Below are 23,732 nucleotides of genomic sequence, written 5' to 3' on the forward strand. Positions count from 1 at the left end.
CATTGCAAAGTCTCCCTCACTCCCCAAGCCCCCATTCCCCAGTTCCCCACTCTCTCCCCAAGCCCCCATCCCCAGTATCGTTCTCTCTTTGACCCCGCATTCCCCAGTCTCCCTCTCTCCTCGAGCTCCCATTCCCCAGTCTCCATTTCTCTCTCCGAGTCCACATTCCCTAGTCTCCAACTCTCTCCCTGAGCGCCCATTCCCAAGTCTCCCGCTCTCTCCGAGCCCCCTCTCCCCAATCTCCCACTCTCTCCCCAAGCCCCCATTCTCCAGGCTTCCTCGCTCCCTGAGCCCCCATTCCCATCTTCCTCACTCTCGCCAAGCCCCCATTACCCAGTCTCCCACTTTCTCCCCAAGCCCCCATTCCCAAGTCTTGCACTCTCCCCGAGCCCCCTTCCCCAGTCTCCATCTCTCCCTGAGCCCCATTCCCGAGTCTCCATCTCTCCCGGAGCCCCGATTCCCGAGTCTCCCACTCTCACCGAGCCCCCATTCCCCAGTCTCTCTCTCTCTCCAAAGCCCCCATTCCCCAGTCTCCCTCTGTCCCCGAGCACCCATTCCCCAGTCTCCCTCCCTCTCCCCAAGTTCCCATTCCCCTGTCTCCCTCTCTCCCCGAGCCCCCAGTCCCCAGTCTCCCTCTCTCACCAAGGCCCCATTCCCAGGTCTCCCTCTCTACCCAACCCCATTCCCCAGTCTCCCTCTCTCCCCCAATCCCCCATTCCCCAGTCTCCCACTCTCTGCCCAAGTCCCCATTCCCCAGTCTCCCACTCACAATCCAAGCCCCCATTCCCCAGTCTGCCTCTCTCCTCGAGCCCCCATTCCCTAGTCTCCCGCTCTCTCCCTGGCTGCACATTCCCCAGTCTCCCTCTCTCTCTCTGAGCGCACATTGCACAGTCACACTCGCTCTCCGAGCCCCCATTCCCCAGCCACCCTCTGTCTCCGAGCCCCCATTCCCCAGTCTCCCAATCTCTCCCCGAGCTCCCATTCCCCATTCTCCCTCTCTATCCCCGAGCCCCATTCCCCAGTCTCCCTCTCTATCCCCGAGCCCTCATTCCCCAGTCTCCCTCCCTCCCTGAGCCGCCATACCCCAGTCTGCATCTTTCCCTGAGCCCCCATTCCCCAGTCTCCCTCTGTACCCGAGCCCTCATTCCACAGTCTCCCACTCTCTCCATGAGCCCCCATTACCCAGTCTCCCTCAGTCCCCGAGCCACCATTCCCCACTCTCTCTCTCACCCCGAGCCATCTTCCCCAGTCTCACTCTCTCTCCCCAAGCCCCATCCCCAATGTCCCTCACTCCCGGAGCCCCCATTCCCCAGTCTTACACTCTATCCCCAAGCCCACATTCCCTAGTCTCCCTCTCTACACAATCCCCCATTCCCCAATCTCCCTCTCACTCCCCAAGTCCTCATTCCCCAGTCTCCCTTTCTCCCCGAGCCCCCATTTCCCATGTGTTCATCTCACCCTGAGACACCATTCCCCATTCTCCCTCTTTTCCAAATTCCCATTCCCCAGTCTCCCTCTCTCCCCAAGCCCCCATTCCCCATTCTCCATCTCTCCCTGAGCCCCCATTCCCTAGTCTCCCTCTCTCCAAAATGCCCCAATCCTCAATCTCCCTCTCTCCCTTAGCCCCCATTCCCAATCTCCCTCTCTCACCAAGTGCCATTCCTTGGTCTCCCTCTCTCCCCGAGCTGCCATTCCCCTGTCTCCCTCTCTCCCTGAACCCCCGTTCCCCAGATTCCCTCTCTCTCTCCAAGCCCCCATTCCCCAGTCTTCCCCTTTCCCCAAGCCCCCATTCCCCAGTCTCCCTCTCCCTCCTCGAGCACCCATTCCCCACTCTCGCTCTCTCTCCCCAAGGCTCCATTCCCCAGTCTCCCTCTCTCTCCCCAAGCCCCCATTCCCCAGTCTTCCTCTCCCTCCTCGAGCCCCCATTCCCCACTCTCCCTGCCTCTCCGCAAGGCCCCATTCCCCAGTCTCCCTCTTTCTCCCCAAGATCCCATTCCCCAGCCTTTCTCTACCCAAGTCCGCATTCCCCAGTCTGCTACTCTCCCCAAGCACCCAATCCCCAGTGTCCCTCTGTCCCCAAGCCCCCATTCCACAGTCTCGCTCTTTCCCCATAGCCCCCATTCCCCAGTCTCCCTCTCTCCTCGAGCCCCCATTCCTGTCTCCCTCTCTCCCCGAGCCCCCATTCTCAGTCTCCCACTCTCTCCCCAAGCCCCTATTCGCCAGTCTCCCACTTTTTATCCAAGCCCCCATTCCCCAGCCTCGCTCTCTCCTCGATCCCACATTCGCCAGTCTCCCTCTCTCCTTGAGTCCCCATTCCACAGTCTCCAACTCGCTCGCCGAGCGCCCATTCCTCAGTCTCCTTCTCTCTCCGAGCTCACATTCCCCAGTCTCCCACTCTCTCTCCTATCCCCCATTCCCGAGGCTCCCTTGCTCCCCGAGCCCCCATTCCCCAGTCTCACTATCTCCCCAAGCCCCCATTTCCCAGTCTGCAGCTCACTTTCCAAGCTCCCATTCCCCTGTCTCCCTCTCTCCCCATGCCCCCATTCCCCATTCTCACTCTCCCTCCCCGAGGCCCCATTCCCCAGTCTCCCTTTCTCTCCCCAAGGCCCCATTCCCCAGTCTCCCACACTCCCCGAGTGCCATTTCCGAGTCTCCCTCTCCCTCCCCGGCTCCCCATTCCCCAGTCTCCCTCTCTCTCCCCAAAGCCCCATTCCCGAGTCGCCATCTCTCACCAAGCCTCCATTCCCCAGTCTTCCAATCTCTCCCCAGGCCCCCATTCACCATTCACCCACTCTCTCCAGAAGCCCCCATTCCCCAGTCTCCCTCTTTCCCCAAGACCACATTCCAAAGTCTCCATCTCTCTCCCCGAGCCCCCATTGCAAAGCCTCCCTCACTCCCCAAGCCCCCATTCCCCAGTTCCCCACTCTCTCCCCAAGCCCCCATCCCCAGTATCGTTCTCTCTTCGACCCCGCATTCCCCAGTCTCCCTCTCTCCTCGAGCTCCCATTCCCCAGTCTCCATTTCTCTCTCCGAGTCCACATTCCCTAGTCTCCAACTCTCTCCCTGAGCGCCCATTCCCAAGTCTCCCGCTCTCTCCGAGCCCCCTCTCCCCAGTCTCCCACTCTCTCCCCAAGCCCCCATTCTCCAGGCTTCCTCGCTCCCTGAGCCCCCATTCCCATCTTCCTCACTCTCGCCAAGCCCCCATTACCCAGTCTCCCACTTTCTCCCCAAGCCCCCATTCCCAAGTCTTGCACTCTCCCCGAGCCCCCTTCCCCAGTCTCCATCTCTCCCTGAGCCCCATTCCCGAGTCTCCATCTCTCCCAGAGCCCCGATTCCCGAGTCTCCCACTCTCACCGAGCCCCCATTCCCCAGTCTCTCTCTCTCTCCAAAGCCCCCATTCCCCAGTCTCCCTCTGTCCCCGAGCACCCATTCCCCAGTCTCCCTCCCTCTCCCCAAGTTCCCATTCCCCTGTCTCCCTCTCTCCCCGAGCCCCCATTCCCCAGTCTCCCTCTCTCACCAAGGCCCCATTCCCAGGTCTCCCTCTCTACCCAACCCCATTCCCCAGTCTCCCTCTCTCCCCCAATCCCCCATTCCCCAGTCTCCCACTCTCTGCCCAAGTCCCCATTCCCCAGTCTCCCACTCACAATCCAAGCCCCCATTCCCCAGTCTGCCTCTCTCCTCGAGCCCCCATTCCCCAGTCTCCCGCTCTCTCCCTGGCTGCACATTCCCCAGTCTCCCTCTCTCTCTCTGAGCGCACATTGCACAGTCACCCTCGCTCTCCGAGCCCCCATTCCCCAGACACCCTCTGTCTCCGAGCCCCCATTCCCCAGTCTCCCAATCTCTCCCCGAGCTCCCATTCCCCATTCTCCCTCTCTATCCCCGAGCCCCATTCCCCAGTCTCCCTCTCTATCCCCGAGCCCTCATTCCCCAGTCTCCCTCCCTCCCCGAGCCGCCATACCCCAGTCTGCATCTTTCCCTGAGCCCCCATTCCCCAGTCTCCCTCTGTACCCGAGCCCTCATTCCACAGTCTCCCACTCTCTCCATGAGCCCCCATTACCCAGTCTCCCTCAGTCCCCGAGCCACCATTCCCCACTCTCTCTCTCTCCCCGAGCCCCCTTCCCCAGTCACACTCTCTCTCCCCAAGCACCATTCCCAATGTCCCTCCTTCCCCGAGACCCAGTTCCCCACTCTCCCTCTCTCCCCTAGCAGGATTTCACCAGTCTCTCTCTCCCTCCCTGAGCCCCCATTCCCCAGTCTCCTTCTCTTTTTATCCAAGGTCACATTCCCCAGGCTCCCTCTCTCCCCAAGACCCATTCCCCAATCTCCCTCTCTCTCCCCATTCCCCAGTCTCCCTCTCACCCCGAGCCCCCATTTCCCAGTGTCCATCTCACCCCGAGCCCCCATTCCACATTCTCCCTCTCTCACTGAACCTCCATTCCCCAGTCTCCCTCTCTCCCCAAGACCCATTCCCCAATCTCCCTCTCTCTCCCCATTCCCCAGTCTCCCTCTCACCCCGAGCCCCCATTTCCAAGTGTCCATCTCAAACCGAGCCCCCATTCCCCATTCTCGCTCTCTCTCCCCGAACCTCCATTCCCCAGTCTCCCTCTCTCCCCGAGCCCCCATTCCCCAGTCTCCATCTCTCCCAGAGCCTCCATTCCCAATCTCCCTCTCTCCCCATTCCACAGTCTCCCTCTCTCCCCGAGCCCCCATTTCCCAGTCTCCCTCTCTCTCCCCAAGCCCCCATTTCCCAGTCTTCCTCTCTCCCCAAGCCCCCATTCCCCAGTCTCCCACTCTGTCCCCAAGGCCCCATTCCCAATGTTCCTCCTTTCCCGAGCCCCCATTCCCCAGCCTCCCTCTCTCCCGCAGCCCCCATTCACCAATCTCCCACTCTGCCCCCAAGCCCACATTGCCCAGTCTCCCTCTCTCCTCGAGCCCGCTTTCCCCAGTCTCCCTTTCTCTCCAAGAACCAATTCCCCAGTCTCATTTTCTCCCTGAGCCCCCATTCCCCACTCTCCCTCTCTCCCCTAGCACGCATTCACCAGCCTCTTTCTCCCTCCCCGAGCCCCCATTCCCCAGTCTCCTCCTTTAATCCAAGGCCTCCTCCCCAGTATCCCCATCTGCCCAAGCCCCATTCCCCAATCTCGCTCGCTCCCCGAGCCCCCATTCCCAATCTCCCTCTCTCCCCAAGCCCCATTCCCGTCTCCCTCTCTACCCGAGCCCCCATTCCCCAGTCTCCCTCTTTCTCCCCAAGCAGCCATTCCCCAGTCTTCCTCTCTCTCCAAGCCCCCATTCCCCAGTCTGTCTCTCCCTGCTCGAGCCCCCATTTGCCAATCTCCCTCTCTCCCCCCAAGGCCCGATTTCCCAGTCTCCCTCTCTCTCCCAAGGCCCTACTCTCCAGTCTCCCTCTCTCCCCAAGCCCCCAATCACCAGTCTCGCTCGCTCCCCAAGCCCCATTCCCCAGTCTCCCTCTCTACCCGAGCCCCCATTCCCCATCTCGATCTCTCCCCGAGCCCCCATTCCCCAGTCTCCCTCGCTCCCCAAGCCTTCATACCCCAGTCTCCCACTCGTGCCCCAAGCAACCATTCCCGTCTCCCTCTCTCCCCAAGCCCCCATTCCCCATTCTCCATCTCCCCCAAGCACCCATTCCCATCTCCCTCTCTCCCCAAGCCCCCATTCCCCATTCTCCATCTCTCCCCGAGCCCCATTCCCCATCTCAATCTCTCCCCAAGACTCCATTCCCAATCTCCCACTCCCTCCCCAAGCCCCCATTCCCGTCTCCCTCTCTCCCCAAGCCCTCATTCTCCATCTCTCCTCGAGACCCCATTCCCCGTCTCCATCTCTCCCCGAGCTCCCATACCCCAGTCTCGCTCTCTCCTCGAGCCCCAATTCCCCAGCCTGATTCTTTCTCCCCAAGCCCACATTCCCCAGTCTCCCTCTACCTCCTCGAACCCCCATTCCCCAGTCTCACTCTCTCTCCCCAAGGCCCCATTCCAAATGTCCCTCTTTTCCTGAGCCACCATTCCCCAGTCTCCCTCTCACCCGCAACCCCCATTCACCAATCTCCCACTCTGTCCCCAAACCCACATTCCCCAGTCTCCATCTCTCCTTGAGCCAGCTTTGCCCAGTCTCCCTCTCTCCCCAAGAACCAATTCCCCAGTCTCCCTTTCTCCCCGAGCCCACATTCCCCACTCTCCCTCTCTCCCCTAGCAGGCATTCACCAGTCTCTCTCTCCCTCCCCGAGCCCCCATTCCCCAGTCTCCTCTATTTATCCAAGGCCTCATTCCCCAGTCTCCCTCTGTCCCCAAGCACCCTTTCCCCAATATCGCTCGCTCCCAGAGCCCCCATTCCCAATCTCAATCTCTCCTCAAGTGCCATTCCTCAGTCTCCCTCTCTTCCCAAGCTGCCATTCTCCAGTCTCCCTCTCGCCCCGAGCCCCCATTCCCCAGACTCCCTCTCTCTCCCCAAGCACCCATACCCCAGTCTACCCCTCTGCCAAAGCCCCCATTCCCAAGTCTCCCTCTCCCACCTCGAGCCCCCAGTCCCCAGTCTCCCTCTCTCTCCCCAAGGCCCCATTCTCCTGTCTCCCTCTCTCTCCCCAAGCCCTCATTCCCCACTCTTCCACTCCCTCCTCGAGCCCCCATTCCCCAGTCTCCCTCTCTCTCCCCAAGGCCCCATTCCCCAGTCTCCCTCTCTCTCCCCAAGCCCCCATTCCCCAGTCATCCTCTCCCCAAGCCCCCATTCCCCAGTCTGCATCTCTCCCCAAGCCCCCAATCCCCAGTGTCCCTCTCTCCCCCAGCCCCATTCCACAGTCTCGCTCTGTCCCTATAGCCCCATTCCCCAGTCTCCCTCTCTCCTCGAGCCCCCATTCCCCTCTCACTCTCTCCCCGAGTCCCCATTCCACAGTCTCCTTCTCTCTCTGAGCTGCCATTCCCCAGTCTCCCACTCTCTCTCCAATCCCCCATTCCTGAGGCTCCCTTACTCCCCGAGCCCCCATTCCCCAGTCTCACTATCTCCCCAAGCCCCCTTTTCCTAGTCTCCCGCTCACTTTCCAAGCTCCCATTCCCCTGTCTCCCTCTCTCCCCGAGCCCCCATTCCCCAGTCTCACTGTCCCTCCCCGAGGCCCCATTCCCCAGTCTCCCTTTCTCTCCCCAAGGCCCCATTCCCCAGTCTCCCACACTCTCCGAGTGCCCATTCCCCAGTCTCCCTCTCTCTCCCCGGCTCCCCATTCCCCAGTCTCCCTCTCTCTCCCCAAGGCCCCATTCCCGAGTTGACATCTCTCCCCGAGTGCCCATTACACAGTCTCCCTCTCTCTCTGAGCCCCCATTCCCCAGTCTCCCTCTCTCCCTGATCAGTCAATCCCCACTCTCCCTCTCTCACCAAGCCTCCATTCCCCAGTCTTCCAATCTCTCCCCAGGCCCCCATTCACCATTCACCCACTCTCTCCAGAAGCCCCCATTCCCCAGTCTCCCTCTTTCCCCAAGCCCCCATTCCAAATTCTCCATCTCTCTCCCCGAGCCCCCATTCCAAAGTCTCCCTCACTCCCCAAGCCCCCATTCCCCAGTTCCCCACTCTCTCCCCAAGCCCCCGTCCCCAGTCTCGCTCTCTCCTTGAGCCCACATTCCCCAGTCTCCCTCTCTCCTCGAGCTCCCATTCCCCAGTCTCCATTTCTCTCTCCGAGTCCACATTCCCTAGTCTCCATCTCTCTCCCTGAGCGCCCTTTCCCAAGTCTCCCGCTCTCTCTGAGCCCCCTCTCCCCAGCCTCTCACTCTCTCCCCAAGCCCCCATTCTCCAGGCTCCCTCGCTCCCTGAGCCCCCATTCCCGTCTCCCTCACTCTCCCCAAGCCCCCATTACCCAGTCTCCCACTTTCTCCCCAAGCCCCCATTCCCAAGTCTCGCACTCTCCCCGAGCCCCCTTCCACAGTCTCCATCTCTCCCTGAGCCCCATTCCCGAGTCTCCATCTCTCCCTGAGCCCCGATTCCCGAGTCTCCCACTCTCACCGAGCCCCCATTCCCCAGTCTCTCTCTCTCTCCAAAGCCCCCATTCCCCAGCCTCCCTCTGTCCCCGAGCACCCATTCCCCAGTCTCCCTCCCTCTCCCCAAGTTCCCATTCCCCTGTATCCCTCTCTCCCTGAGCCCCCATTCCCCAGTCTCCCTCTGTCCCCAAGCCCCCATTCCACAGTCTCGCTCTTTCCCCATAGCCCCCATTCCCCAGTCTCCCTCTCTCCTCGAGCCCCCATTCCTGTCTCCCTCTCTCCCCGAGCCCCCATTCTCAGTCTCCCACTCTCTCCCCAAGCCCCTATTCGCCAATCTCCCACATTTATCCAAGCCCCCATTCCCCAGCCTCGCTCTCTCCTCGATCCCACATTCGCCAGTCTCCCTCTCTCCTTGAGTCCCCATTCCACAGTCTCCAACTCGCTCGCCGAGCGCCCATCCCTCAGTCTCCTTCTCTCTCCGAGCTCACATTCCCCAGTCTCCCACTCTCTCTCCTATCACCCATTCCCGAGGCTCCCTTGCTCCCCGAGCCCCCATTCCCCAGTCTCACTATCTCCCCAAGCCCCCATTTCCCAGTCTGCAGCTCACTTTCCAAGCTCCCATTCCCCTGCCTCCCTCTCTCCCCGAGCCCCCATTCCCCATTCTCACTCTCCCTCCCCGAGGCCCCATTCCCCAGTCTCCCTTTCTCTCCCCAAGGCCCCATTCCCCAGTCTCCCACACTCCCCGAGTGCCATTTCCGAGTCTCCCTCTCCCTCCCCGGCTCCCCATTCCCCAATCTCCCTCTCTCTCCCCAAAGCCCCATTCCCGAGTCGCCATCTCTCACCAAGCCTCCATTCCCCAGTCTTCCAATCTCTCCCCAGGCCCCCATTCACCATTCACCCACTCTCTCCAGAAGCCCCCATTCCCCAGTCTCCCTCTTTCCCCAAGACCACATTCCAAAGTCTCCATCTCTCTCCCCGAGCCCCCATTCCAAAGTCTCCCTCACTCCCCAAGCCCCCATTCCCCAGTTCCCCACTCTCTCCCCAAGCCCCCATCCCCAGTATCGTTCTCTCTTCGACCCCGCATTCCCCAGTCTCCCTCTCTCCTCGAGCTCCCATTCCCCAGTCTCCATTTCTCTCTCCGAGTCCACATTCCCTAGTCTCCAACTCTCTCCCTGAGCGCCCATTCCCAAGTCTCCCGCTCTCTCCGAGCCCCCTCTCCCCAGTCTCCCACTCTCTCCCCAAGCCCCCATTCTCCAGGCTTCCTCGCTCCCTGAGCCCACCTTCCCATCTTCCTCACTCTCGCCAAGCCCCCATTACTCAGTCTCCCACTTTCTCCCCAAGCCCCCATTCCCAAGTCTTGCACTCTCCCCGAGCCCCCTTCCCCAGTCTCCATCTCTCCCTGAGCCCCATTCCCGAGTCTCCATCTCTCCCGGAGCCCCGATTCCCGAGTCTCCCACTCTCACCGAGCCCCCATTCCCCAGTCTCTCTCTCTCTCCAAAGCCCCCATTCCCCAGTCTCCCTCTGTCCCCGAGCACCCATTCCCCAGTCTCCCTCCCTCTCCCCAAGTTCCCATTCCCCTGTCTCCCTCTCTCCCCGAGCCCCCATTCCCCAGTCTCCCTCTCTCACCAAGGCCACATTCCCAGGTCTCCCTCTCTACCCAACCCCATTCCCCAGTCTCCCTCTCTCCCCCAATCCCCCATTCCCCAGTCTCCCACTCTCTGCCCAAGTCCCCATTCCCCAGTCTCCCACTCACAATCTAAGCCCCCTTTCCCCAGTCTGCCTCTCTCCTCGAGCCCCCATTCCCCAGTCTCCCGCTCTCTCCCTGGCTGCACATTCCCCAGTCTCCCTCTCTCTCTCTGAGCGCACATTGCACAGTCACCCTCGCTCTCTGAGCCCCCATTCCCCAGACACCCTCTGTCTCCGAGCCCCCATTCCCCAGTCTCCCAATCTCTCCCCGAGCTCCCATTCCCCATTCTCCCTCTCTATCCCCGAGCCCCATTCCCCAGTCTCCCTCTCTATCCCCGAGCCCTCATTCCCCAGTCTCCCTCTCTCTCCCCAAACCCCCATTTCCCAGTCTGCCTCTCTCCCCAAGCCCCCATTCCCCAGTCTCCCACTCTGTCCCCAAGGCCCCATTCCCAATGTTCCTCCTTTCCCGAGCCCCCATTCCCCAGCCTCCCTCTCTCCTGCAGCCCCATTCACCAATCTCCCACTCTGCCCCCAAGCCCACATTGCCCAGTCTCCCTCTCTCCTCGAGCCCGCTTTCCCCAGTCTCCCTTTCTCTCCAAGAACCAATTCCCCAGTCTCATTTTCTCCCTGAGCCCCCATTCCCCACTCTCCCTCTCTCCCCTAGCACGCATTCACCAGCCTCTTTCTCCCTCCCCGAGCCCCCATTCCCCAGTCTCCTCCTTTAATCCAAGGCCTCCTCCCCCAGTATCCCCATCTGCCCAAGCCCCCATTCCCCAATCTCGCTCGCTCCCCGAGCCCCCATTCCCAATCTCCCTCTCTCCCCAAGCCCCATTCCCGTCTCCCTCTCTACCCAAGCCCCCATTCCCCAGTCTCCCTCTTTCTCCCCAAGCAGCCATTCCCCAGTCTTCCTCTCTCTCCAAGCCCCCATTCCCCAGTCTGTCTCTCCCTGCTCGAGCCCCCATTTGCCAATCTCCCTCTCTCCCCCCAAGGCCCGATTTCCCAGTCTCCCTCTCTCTCCCAAGGCCCTACTATCCAGTCTCCCTCTCTCCCCAAGCCCCCAATCACCAGTCTCGCTCGCTCCCCAAGCCCCATTCCCCAGTCTCCCTCTCTCCCCGAGCCCCCATTCCCCAGTCTCACTCGCTCCCCAAGCCTTCATACCCCAGTCTCCCACTCGTGCCCCAAGCAACCATTCCCATCTCCCTCTCTCCCCAAGTCCCCATTCCCCATTCTCCGTCTCCCCCAAGCACCCATTCCCATCTCCCTCTCTCCCCAAGCCCCCATTCCCCATTCTCCATCTCTCCCCGAGCCCCATTCCCCGTCTCAATCTCTCCCCAAGACTCCATTCCCAATCTCCCACTCCCTCCCCAAGCCCCCATTCCCGTCTCCCTCTCTCCCCAAGCCCTCATTCTCCATCTCTCCCCGAGACCCCATTCCCCGTCTCCATCTCTCCCCGAGCTCCCATACCCCAGTCTCGCTCTCTCCTCGAGCCCCAATTCCCCAGCCTGATTCTTTCTCCCCAAGCCCACATTCCCCAGTCTCCCTCTACCTCCTCGAACCCCCATTCCCCATTCTCCCTCTCTCTCCCCAAGGCCCCATTCCAAATGTCCCTCTTTTCCTGAGCCACCATTCCCCAGTCTCCCTCTCACCCACAGCCCCCATTCACCAATCTCCCACTCTGTCCCCAAACCCACATTCCGCAGTCACCATCTCTCCTTGAGCCGGCTTTGCCCAGTCTCCCTCTCTCCCCAAGAACCCATTCCCCAGTCTCCCTTTCTCCCCGAGCCCACATTCCCCACTCTCCCTCTCTCCCCTAGCAGGCATTCACCAGTCTCTCTCTCCCTCCCCGAGCCCCCATTCCCCAGTCTCCTCTATTTATCCAAGGCCTCATTCCCCAGTCTCCCTCTGTCCCCAAGCACCCTTTCCCCAATCTCGCTCGCTCCCAGAGCCCCCATTCCCAATCTCCCTCTCTCCTCAAGTGCCATTCCTCAGTCTCCCTCTCTTCCCAAGCTGCCATTCCCCAGTCTCCCTCTCGCCCCGAGCCCCCATTCCCCAGACTCCCTCTCTCTCCCCAAGCACCCATACCCCAGTCTACCCCTCTGCCAAAGCCCACATTCCCAAGTCTCCCTCTCCCACCTCGAGCCGCCAGTCCCCAGTCTCCCTCTATCTCCCCAAGGCCCCATTCTCCAGTCTCCTTCTCTCTCCCCAAGCCCTCATTCCCCAGTCTTCCACTCCCTCCTCGAGCCCCCATTCCCCAGTCTCCCTCTCTCTCCCCAAGGCCCCATTCCCCAGTCTCCCTCTCTCTCCGCAAGCCCCCATTCCCCAGTCATCCTCTCCCCAAGCCCCCATTCCCCAGTCTGCATCTCTCCCCAAGCCCCCAATCCCCAGTGTCCCTCTCTCCCCAAGCCCCATTCCACAGTCTCGCTCTGTCCCTATAGCCCCCATTCCCCAGTCTCCCTCTCTCCTCGAGCCCCCATTCCCCTCTCCCTCTCTCCCCGAGTCCCCATTCCACAGTCTCCTTCTCTCTCTGAGCTGCCATTCCCCAGTCTCCCACTCTCTCTCCAATCCCCCATTCCTGAGGCTCCCTTACTCCCCGAGCCCCCATTCCCCAGTCTCACTATCTCCCCAAGCCCCCTTTTCCCAGTCTCCCGCTCACTTTCCAAGCTCCCATTCCCCTGTCTCCCTCTCTCCCCGAGCCCCCATTTCCCAGTCTCACTCTCCCTCCCCGAGGCCCCATTCCCCAGTCTCCCTTTCTCTCCCCAAGGCCCCATTCCCCAGTCTCCCACACTCTCCGTGTGCCCATTCCCCAGTCTCCCTCTCTCTCCCCGGCTCCCCATTCCCCAGTCTCCCTCTCTCTCCCCAAGGCCCCATTCCCGAGTCGACATCTCTCCCCGAGTGCCCATTACACAGTCTCCCTCTCTCTCCGAGCCCCCATTCCCCAGTCTCCCTCTCTCCCTGATCACCCAATCCCCACTCTCCCTCTCTCTCCAAGCCTCCATTCCCCAGTCTTCCAATCTCTCCCCAGGCCCCCATTCACCATTCACCCACTCTCTCCAGAAGCCCCCATTCCCCAGTCTCCCTCTTTCCCCAAGCCCCCATTCCAAATTCTCCATCACTCTCCCCGAGCCCCCATTCCAAAGTCTCCCTCACTCCCCAAGCCCCCATTCCCCAGTTCCCCACTCTCTCCCCAAGCCCCCGTCCCCAGTCTCGCTCTCTCCTTGAGCCCACATTCCCCAGTCTCCCTCTCTCCTCGAGCTCCCATTCCCCAGTCTCCATTTCTCTCTCCGAGTCCACATTCCCTAGTCTCCATCTCTCTCCCTGAGCGCCCTTTCCCAAGTCTCCCGCTCTCTCTGAGCCCCCTCTCCCCAGCCTCTCACTCTCTCCCCAAGCCCCCATTCTCCAGGCTCCCTCGCTCCCTGAGCCCCCATTCCCATCTCCCTCACTCTCCCCAAGCCCCCATTACCCAGTCTCCCACTTTCTCCCCAAGCCCCCATTCCCAAGTCTCGCACTCTCCCCGAGCCCCCTTCCCCAGTCTCCATCTCTCCTGAGCCCCATTCCCGAGTCTCCATCTCTCCCGGAGCCCCGATTCCCGAGTCTCCCACTCTCACCGAGCCCCCATTCCCCAGTCTCTCTCTCTCTCCAAAGCCCCCATTCCCCAGCCTCCCTCTGTCCCCGAGCACCCATTCCCCAGTCTCCCTCCCTCTCCCCAAGTTCCCATTCCCCTGTATCCCTCTCTCCCTGAGCCCCCATTCCCCAGTCTCCCTCTCTCACCAAGGCCCCATTCCCAGGTCTCCCTCTCTACCCAACCCCATTCCCCAGTCTCCCTCTCTCTCCCAATCCCCCATTCCCCAGTCTCCCACTCTCTGCCCAAGTCCCCATTCCCCAGTCTCCCACTCAATTCAATTCAATTCAAATCGCTTTATTGGCATGATAAGGTACATCTTATGTTGCCAAAGCATCAAAATACATTTATGGTTGAAGACATAAACGCAGTTCTATTCATACAGTGTATAAACAGGTATATCCCTGAGTGTATAAATATACATTCGCATTATTTATATATACTCTTTTCTTAGTTTACTGGTTGTCCCTCTGTTCATGGCAAGCTGTAACATAGTGTGCCGCCAGTGCTACACAGCTTCTCTCCTCCCCCAGTAGGTATGGGAGTTTTTGGTTGTCATTCAGATTTCTGAATTCAGGGCATATTTGTGAGAATTTTTGGTAGAAATTCTCCCTGATGCCCTGATATTTTCCACAGGCTGTGAGGAAGTGCATCTCTGTCTCCACTACTCCCTGACTGCAGTGAGAGCATATCCTGTCCTCTCTTGGCAGCCTGGTCTGCCTGTGTCTGCCTTTTTTGATCGCTAGGCTATGTTCGCTAAGTCTGTACCTTGTCAAGGTTTTTCTCAGTTTGTTATCCTTTACCATGGTCAGGTACTCAGCCATGTTGTATTGTCTGTTTAGGGTCAAGTAGCAATTGAGTTTGCTTTGGGTTTTTGTTGTTTCTGCCCAATATGACAGGTATTTTTCCTTTTGTTTAGTGACAATTGTGTTGGGTCGAATTCTCTCTGCTATGATGTCACTGTCCTGGGGCTGGTTATTGTTAGTAGTGTTAGTGGTTGCTTCACTGAGTCCCAGGACTAGTTGACTGAGGGAATTATTCTTTATGGTCCTCTCTTGGCATTTCAAGGCTTCGTAATGATAGCAGTGGGGGTTGCTCATTTTTAGGTGTTTCCAAAATTTGTGGCTCTTTTTTGGATAGTAATTATTAGTGGAAATTGGCCTAGTTCTGCCCTGCATGCATTGTTTACGGTTTTCCTTTGAGTCCGTAGGATACCTTTACAGAATTCTGCATGTAGGATCTCAATTGGGTGTTTGTCCCATTTTGCAAAGTCTTGTTGTGTTAGCGGTCCCCACACTTCACTGCCATAGAGTGCAATTGGTTCAATTATTGATTTGAAAATTTTGAGCCAAATGCTAATTGGGATTTCTATTTGGAATGATCTTTTAATGGCGTAGAAAGCCCTTCTTGCTTTCTCTTTCAGTTCATTCACAGCCAGTTTGAAATTTCCCGTAGAGCTGATTTTTATGCCCAAGTATGTGTAGTTAGTGGTTTGTTCGATTTTAGTTGTTCCTAGTGTGAGATTTATTTTGGGTCCCTGATGTCTGGATCTTTGTTGGAACACGAGGACTTTGATTTTTTGGAGGTTTATTGTCAGGGCCCAGGTCTGACAGACTGATTCCAGCAGATCCAGGTTCTGCTGTAGACCCTCCTTAGTTGGTGACAGTAGAACCAGGTCGTCTGCATGGAGGAGGAATTTAACCTTGGATTCATATAGGGTGAGGCCGGGTGCTGTAGATTGTTCAAGTAGTTTTGCTAATTCATTTATGTAAATATTAAAGAGTGTCGGTGAGATTGGCGAGACCTGCGTCACCCCCCGCCCCTGTGGGAAGTATTTTGTTTGTTTGTCTCCAATTTTAACTGCACATTTGTTGTTTGTATACATTGATTTAATTACATCATATGTTTTCCCCCCTACCCCGCTTTCGATAAGTTTCAGGAATAGACCGTCGTGCCAGATGGAATCGAAAGCCTTCTGGAAATCTATAAAGCATGCGTAGATTTTGCTTTTACTTTGATGGACGTGTTTGTCAATTAGGGTTTGTAGGGTGAAGATATGACCTGATGTTCTATAGTTTGGCAGGAATCCAATTTGGCTTTTACTCAAGACATTGTGCTCCTCAAGGAAGTTTATAAGTCTTTTGTTTATGATACTACAGAAAACCTTTCCCATGTTACTGTTTACACAGATCCAAGCCCCCATTCCCCAGTCTGCCTCTCTCCTCGAGCCCCCATTCCCCAGTCTCCCGCTCTCTCCCCGACTGCACATTCCCCAGTCTCCCTCTCTCTCTCCAAGCGCACATTGCCCAGTCTCCCTCGCTCTCCGATCCCCCATTCGCCAGACACCCTCTGTCTCCGAGCCCCCATTCCCCAGTCTCCCAATCTCTCCCCGAGCTCCCATTCCCCAGTCTCCCTCTCTATCCCCGAGCCCCATTCCGCAGTCTCCCTCTCTATTCCCGAGCCCTCATTCCCCAGTCTCCCTCCCTCCCCCAGCCCCCATACCCCAGTCTGCATCTCTCCCTGAGCCCCCATTCCCCAGTCTCCCTCTGTACCCGAGCCCTCATTCCACAGTCTCCCTCTCTCTCCATGAGCCCCCATTCCCCAGTCTCTCTCAGTCCCCGAGCCACCATTCCCCACTCTCTCTCCCTCCCTGAGCACCCTTCCCCAGTCTCTCTCTCTCTCCCCAAGCACCATTCCCAATGTCCCTCCTTCCCCGAGACCCAGTTCCCCACTCTCCCTCTCTCCCCTAGCAGGAATTCACCAGTCTCTCTCTCCCTCCCCGAGCCCCCATTCCCCAGTCTCCTTCTCTTTTTATCCAAGGTCACATTCCCCAGGCTCCCTCTCTCCCCAAGACCCATTCCCCAATCTCCCTCTCTCTCCCCATTCCCCAGTCTCCCTCTCACCCCGAGCCCCCATTTCCCAGTGTCCATCTCACCCCGAGCCCCCATTCCACATTCTCCCTCTCTCACTGAACCTCCATTCCCCGTTCTCCCTCTCTCCCCGAGCCCCCATTCCCCAGTCTCCATCTCTCCCAGAGCCACCATTCCACTGTCTCCCTCTCTCCAAAAGCCCCCATTCCCCAATCTCCCTCTCTCCCCGAGCCCCCATTCCCAATCTCCCTCTCTCCCCAATCCCCATTCCCCAGTCTCCCTCTCTCCCCGAGCCCCCATTACCCAGCCTCCCTCTCTCTCCCCAAGCCCCCATTTCCCAGTCATCCTCTCTCCCCAAGCCCCCATTCCCCAGTCTCCCTCTCCCAGCTCGAGCCCCCATTCCCCAGTCTCCCTCTCTCCCGCAGCTCCCATTCACCAATCTCCCACTCTGTCCCCAAGCCCACATTCCCCAGTCTCCCTCTCTCCTCGAGCCCGCTTTCACAATCTCCCTCTCTCCTCAAGAACCAATTCCCCAGTCTCACTTTCTCCCTGAGCCCCCATTCCCCACTCCCCCTCTCTCCCCAAGCAAGCATTCACCAGTCCCTCTCTCCCTCCCCGAGCCCCCATTCCCCAGTCTCCTCCTTTTATCCAAGGCCTCCTTCCCCAGTTTCCCCATCTGCCCAAGCCCCCATTCCCCAATCTCACTCACTCCCCGAGCCCCCATTCCCAATCTCCCTCTCTCCCCAAGCCTCATTCCCCAGTCTCCCTCTCTAACCGAGCCCCCATTCCCCAGTCTCCCTCTCTCTCCCCAAGCACCCATTCCCCAGTCTTCCTCTCTCTCCAAGCCCCCATTCCCCAGTCTGCCTCTCCTTGCTCGAGCCCCCATTCGCCAATCTCCCTCTCTCTCCCCAAGGCCCGATTTGCCAGTTTCCTCTCTCTCCCAAGGCCCTATTCTTCAGTCTCCCTCTCTCCCTAAGCCCCCAATCACCAGTCTCGCTCTCTCCCCAAGCTCTCCCTCTCTACCCGAGCCCCCATTCCCCATCTCCATCTCTCCCCGAGACCCCATTCCCCAGTCTCCCTCTCTCCCCAAGCCTTCATACCCCAGTCTCCCACTCGCGCCCCAAGCACCCATTCCCATCTCCCTCTCTCCCCAAGCCTCCATTCCCCATTCTCCATCTCCCCCCAAACACCCATTCCCATCTCCCTCTATCTCCAAGCCCCCATTCCCCATTCTCCATCTCTCCCCGAGCCCCCATTCCCCGTCACAAACTCTCCCCGAGCCCCCATTCCCCAGTCTCCCTCTCTCCCCAAGCCTCCATTCCCAATCTCCCACTCCCTCCCCAAGCCCCCATTCCCATCTCCCTCTTTCACCAAGCCCTCATTCTCCATCTCTCCCCGAAACCCCATTCCCCATCTCCATCTCTCCCCGAGCCCCCATACCCCAGTCTCGCTCTCTCCTCGAGCCCCAATTCCCCAGTCTCACTCTCTCTCCCCAAGCCCCCATTCCCCAGTCTCCCTCTCCCTCCTCGAGCCCCCATTCCCCAGTCTTCCTCTCACCCGCAGCCCCCATTCACCAATCTCCCACTCTGTCCCCAAACCCACATTCCCCAGTTTCCATCTCTCCTCGAGCTCACTTTCCCCAGTCTCCCTCTCTCCCCAAGAAACTATTCCCCAGTCTCGCTTTCTCCCCGAGCCCACATTCCCCACTCTCACTCTCTCCCCTAGCATGCATTCACCAGTCTCTCTCTCCCTCCCCGAGCCCCCATTCCCCAGTCTCCTCTTTTTACCCAAGGCATCATTCCCCAGTCTCCCTCTCTCCCCAAGCCCCCTTTCCCCAATCTCGCTTGCTCCCCGAGCCCCCATTCCCAATCTCCCTCCCTCCCCAAGCCCCATTCCCCACTCTCCCTCTCTCCCCAAGCCCCCATTCCCCAGTCTCCCTCTCTCCCCAAGCCCCATTCCCCAGTCTCCCTCTCTACCCGAGCCCCAATTTCCCAGTCTCCCTCTCTCTCCCCAAGCCCCCATTCCCCGTCTCCATCTCTCCCCGAGCCCCCATACCCCAGTCTCGCTCTCTACTCGAGCCCCAATTTCCCAGTCTCAGCCTCTCTCCCCAAGCCCCCATTCCCCAGTCTCCCTCTCCCTCCTCGAGCCCCCATTCCCCAGTCTCCCTCTCTCTCCCCAAGGCCCCATTCCCAATGTCCCTCCTTTCCCGAGCCCCCATTCCCCAGTCTCCCTCTCACCCGCAGCCCCCATTCACCAATCTCCCACTCTGTCCCCAAACCCACATTCCCAATCTCACTCTCTCCTCGAGCCCGCTTTCCCCGTCTCCCTCTCGCCCAAGAACCCATTCCCCAGTCTCCCTCTCTCCTCGAGCCCCCATTCCCATCTCCCTCTCACCCCGAGCCCCCATTCCCCAATCTCCATCTCCCCCCAAGCACCCATTCCCATCTCCCTCTCTCCCCAAGCCCCCATTCTCCATTCTCCATTTCTCCCCGAGCCCCCATTCCCCGTCTCAAACTCTCCCCGAGCCCCCATTCCCCAGTCTCCCTCTCTCCCCAAGCCTCCATTCCCAATCTCCCACTCCCTCCCCAAGCCCCCATTCCCGTCTCCCTCTCTCACCAAGCCCTCATTCTCCATCTCTCCCCGAGCCCCCATTCCCCGTCTCCATCTCTCCTCGAGCCCCAATTCCCCAGTCTCACTCTCTCTCCCCAAGCCCCCATTCCCCAGTCTCCCTCTCCCTCCTTGAGCCCCCATTCCCCAGTCTCCCCCTCTCTCCCCAAGGCCCCATTCCCAATGTCCCTCCTTTCCCGAGCCCCCATTCCCCAGTCTCCCTCTCACCCGCAGCCCCCATTCACCAATCTCCCACTCTGTCCCCAAACCCACATTCCCCAGTCTCCCTCTCTATTCGAGCCCGCTTTCCCCAGTCTCCCTCTGTCCCCAAGAACCTATTCCCCAGTCTCCCATTCTCCCCGAGCCCACATTCCCCACTCTCCCTCTCTCCCCTAGCACGCATTCACCAGTCTCTCTCTCCCTCCCCGAGCCCCCATTCCACAGTCTCCTCTTTTTATCCAAGGCCTCATTCCCCAGTCTCCCTCTCTCCCCAAGCCCCCTTTCCCCATTCTCCATCTCTCCCCGAGCCCCCATTCCCTGTCTCCATCTCTCCCCGAGACCCCATTCCCCAGTCTCCCACTCCCTCCACAAGCCCCCATTCCCATCTCCCTCTCTCCCCAAGCCCCCATTCCCCATTCTCCATCTCTCCTCGAGCCCCCATTCCCAGTCTCCATCTCTCCCCGAGCCCCCATTCCCCAGTCTCCCTATTTCCCTGAGGCCACATTGCCCAGTCTCCCTATCTCCCTGAGCCCCCATTGCCCCGTCTCACTCTCTCACCAAGCCCCTATTCCCCAGTCTCACACACTCTCCCCAAGCCCCCATTCCCCAGTCTCCCTCTCCCCTCGAGCCCCCATTCCCCAGTCTCCCTCTCCCCTTCAGCCTCCATTCCCCAGTCTCCCTCCCTCTCCCAAAGCTCCCATTCCCCAGTCCCCCTCTCTCCCCAAGCCTCCATTCCCCAGTCTCCCACTCTGTCCCTAAGCCCCCATTCCCCTGTCTCCCTCTCTCCCCAAGCTCCCATTCCCCAGTCTCCATCTATCCCCGAGCCCCCATTCCCCAGTCTCCATCTCTCCCCAAGCTCCGGTTCCCCAGTCTCCCTCTCTCCCCCAAGCCCCCATTCCCCAGTCTCCCTCCCACTCCCCAAGCCCCCATTCCCCAATCTCACTCGCTCCTCGAGCCCCCATTCACCAATCTCCCACTCTGTCCCCAAACCCACATTCCCAATCTCACTCTCTCCTCGAGCCTGCTTTCCCCAGTCTCCCTCTCTCCCCAAGTACCCATTCCCCAGTCTCCCTTTCTCCCCGAGCCCACATTCCCCACTCTCCCTCACTCCCCTAACACGCATTCACCAGTCTCTCTCTCCCTCCCCGAGCCCCCATTCCCCAGTCTCCTCTTTTATCCAAGGCCTCATTCCCCAGTCTCCCTCTCTCCCCAAGCCCCGTTTCCCCAATCTCGCTCGCTCCCGAGACTCCATTCCCAATCTCCCTCTCTCCCCATACCCCATGCCCCACTCTCCCTCTCTACCCAAGTCCCCATTCCCCAATCTCCCTCTCTCTCCCCAAGCACCTATTCCCCAGTCTTCCTCTCTCTCCAAGCCCCCATTCTCCAGTCTGCCTCTCTCTCCCAAGGCCCTGTTCTCCAGTCTCCCTCTCTCCGCAAGCCCCCAATCCCCAGTCTCACGCTCTACCCATAACCCTCATTCCCCAGTCTCCCTCTCTCCTCGAGCCCCCATTCCCATCTCCCTCTCACCCAGAGCCCCCATTCCCCATTCTCCATCTCCCCCCAAGCACCCATTCCCATCTCCCTCTCTCCCCAAGCCCCCATTCTCCATTCTCCATCTCTCCCCGAGCCCCCATTCCCCATCTCAATCTCTCCCCGAGCACCCATACCCCAGTCTCGCTGTCTCCTCGAGCCCCAATTCCCCAGTCTCACTCTCTCTCCCCAAGCCACCATTCCCCAGTCTCCCTCTCCCTCCTTGAGCCCCCATTCACCAGTCTCCCTCTCTCTCCCCACGGCCCCATTCCCAATGTCCCTCCTTTCCCGAGCCCCCATTCCCCAGTCTCCCTCTCACCCGCAGCCCCCATTCACCAATCTCCCACTCTGTCCCCAAACCCACATTCCCCAGTCTCCCTCTCTATTCGATCCCGATTTCCCCAGTCTCCCTCTGTCCCCAAGAACCTATTCCCCAGTCTCCCTTTCTCCCGGAGCCCACATTCCCCACTCTCCCTCTCTCCCCTAGCATGCATTCACCAGTCTCTCTCTCCCTCCCCGAGCCCCCATTCCCCAGTCTCCTCTTTTTATCCAAGGCCTCATTCCCCCATCTCCCTCTCTCCCCAAGCCCCGTTTCCCCAATCTCGCTCGCTCCCCGAGCCCCCATTCCCAATCTCCCTCTCTCCCCAAGCCCCATTCCCCACTCTCCCTCTCTACCCAAGTCCCCATTCCGCAGTCTCCCTCTCTCTCCCCAAGCACCCATTTCTCCAGTCTCCCTCTCTCCCCAAGCCCCCAATCCCAGTCTCGCGCTCTACCCATAGCCCCCATTCCCCAGTCTCCCTCTCTCCTCGAGCCCCCATTCCCATCTCCCTCTCTCCCCGAGCCCCCATTCCCCATTCTCCATCTCTCCCCGAGCCCACATTCCCTGTCTCCATCTCTCCCTGAGACCCCATTCCCCAGTCTCCCACACCCTCCACAAGCCCCCATTCCCATCTCCTTCTCTCCCCAAGCCCCCATTCCCCATTCTCCATCTCTCCCCGAGCCCCCATTCCCAGTATCCATCTCTCCCCGAGCCCCCATTCCCCAGTCTCCCTATCTCCCTGAGCCCACATTGCCCAGTCTCCCTATTTCCCTCAGTCCCCATTGCCCAGTCTCACTCTCTCACCCAAGCCCCTATTCCCCAGTCTCACACACTCTCCCCAAGTCCCCATTCCCCAGTCTCCCTCTCCCCTCGAACCCAATTCTCCAGCCTCCCTCTCCCCTTGAGCCCCCATTCCCCAGTCTCCCTCCCTCTCCCAAAGCTCCCATTCCCCAGTCCCCCTCTCTCCCCAAGCCTCCATTCCCCAGTCTCGCACTCTGTCCCCAAGCCCCCATTCCCCTGTCTCCCTCTCTCCCCAAGCTCCCATTCCCCAGTCTCCATCTATCCCCGAGCCCCCATTCCACAGTCTCCATCTCTCCCCAAGCTCCGGTTCCCCAGTCTCCCTCTCTCCCCCAAGCCCCCATTCCCCAGTCTCCTATTTCCCGAGCCCCCATTGCCCAGACTCCCTCTTTCACCGAGCGCCCATTCGCCAGTATCCATTTCTCCTTAAGCCCACATTCCCCAGTCTCCCTCTCTCCCCACCCCCCATTCCCCAGTCTCCCTCCCACTCCCCAAGCCCCCATTCCCCAGTCTCACTCGCTCCTCGAGCCCCGATTGCCCAGTCTCCATCTCTCTCCCCAAGCCCCCATTCCCGTCTCCCTCTCTCCCCAAGCCAACATTCCCCAGTCTCCCTCCCTCCCCAAGCCCCAATTCCCCAGTCTCCCTCTCTGCACAAGCCTCCATTCCCCAGTCTCCCTCTCTCTCCCCAAACCCCATTTCCGGCTCCCTCTCTCCCCAAGACCCCATTCCCCAGTCTCCCTCCCTCCCCAAGCCCCCGTTACCCAGTCGCCCTCTCTCCCCAAGCCCCCAATCCCCAGCCTCCCTCTCTCCCCAAGCCTCCATTTCCCAGTCTCACACTCTCTCCCCAAGCCCCATTCCCCAGTCTCCCTCTCCCCTCGAGCCCCCATTCCCCAGTCTCCCTTTCTCTCCCCAAGCCCCCATTCCCCACTCTCCCTCTCTCTCCCCAATCCCCGATTCTCCAGTCTCCCGCATTTCCCGAGACCCCACTCCAGTCTCCCGCTCTCCCGAGCCTCCATTCCCCAGTCTCCCTCCCTCTCGCCAAGCTCCCATTTCCCGTCTCCATCTCTCCCCGAGCTCCCATTCCCCAGTTTCCATCTCTCCCCGAGCTCCCATTCTCCATTCGCCCTCTATCCCCCAATCACCATTCCCCAGTCTTCCTATCTCCCTGAGCCCCCATTGCCCAGTATCCCTCTTTCCCCGAGCAGACATTCCCCAGTCTCCCTGGCTCCTCCAGCCCCCATTCTACAGTTTCCCTCTCCCCTTGAGCCCCCATTCATCAGTCTCGATCTCTCCTCGAGCCCCCATTCCACAGTCTCGCTCTCTCTTCGAGCCCACATTCCCCAGTCTCCCTCTCTCCTCGAGCCCCCATTCCCCAGTCTCCATCTCTCTTGCCAAGCGCACATTCCCCTCTCTGATTTTCTCTCCAAGCTCCCATTCCCCAGTCTCCCACTGTCTGCCCAATCCCCCATTCCCGAGGCTCCCATGCCAAATCTCCTTCTCTCCCCAAGCCCCCATTCCCCAGTATCCCACTCTCTCCCCAAGCCCCAATTCCCCAGTCTCCCACTCTTAAGCCAAGCCCCCATTCCCCAGTCTCCCTCACTCCCCGAGCCCCCACTCCCCAGTCTCCCACTCTCTCCCCAGCCCCCATTCCCCAGTCTCCCACTCTCTCCCCGAGCCTCCATTCCCCAGTCTCCCACTCTCTCCCGGAGCCCCCATTCCCCAGTCTCACACTTGATGTGCCTCAATAATCCCGAGACTCGATGTTAGCGAAACAAAACAAGGCTTTTATTAACTTAGAAGTGGAGAGAGGTATCTTCCCTGGAGGTCTGCAGTACTGGCTGTGAGGCCAGACTGAGCTGGCTTACATAGAGGCCAGGTATGGGCGGAGCCCTACACACAACACATTCCATACATTCCAATACACAATACAATGGTGAGGAGAAACCTGAAACCAACCACAGTCACAGGCAATACAATGGTAAGGGGGAACCTGAAACCAACCACAGTCACAGGCAGTGATGAATGGAATATTTCATCACAACACTCTCTCCCGAGCCCCCATTCCCCAGTCTCCCACACTCTCCCCGAGTCCCTATTCACCAGTCTCCCTCT

The sequence above is a fragment of the Somniosus microcephalus genome, chromosome 11, assembly GCF_052327205.1.
Source record: "Somniosus microcephalus isolate GS21.2 chromosome 11, FLI_Smic_1.0, whole genome shotgun sequence".
NCBI classification, from domain to species: Eukaryota; Metazoa; Chordata; class Chondrichthyes; order Squaliformes; family Somniosidae; genus Somniosus; species Somniosus microcephalus.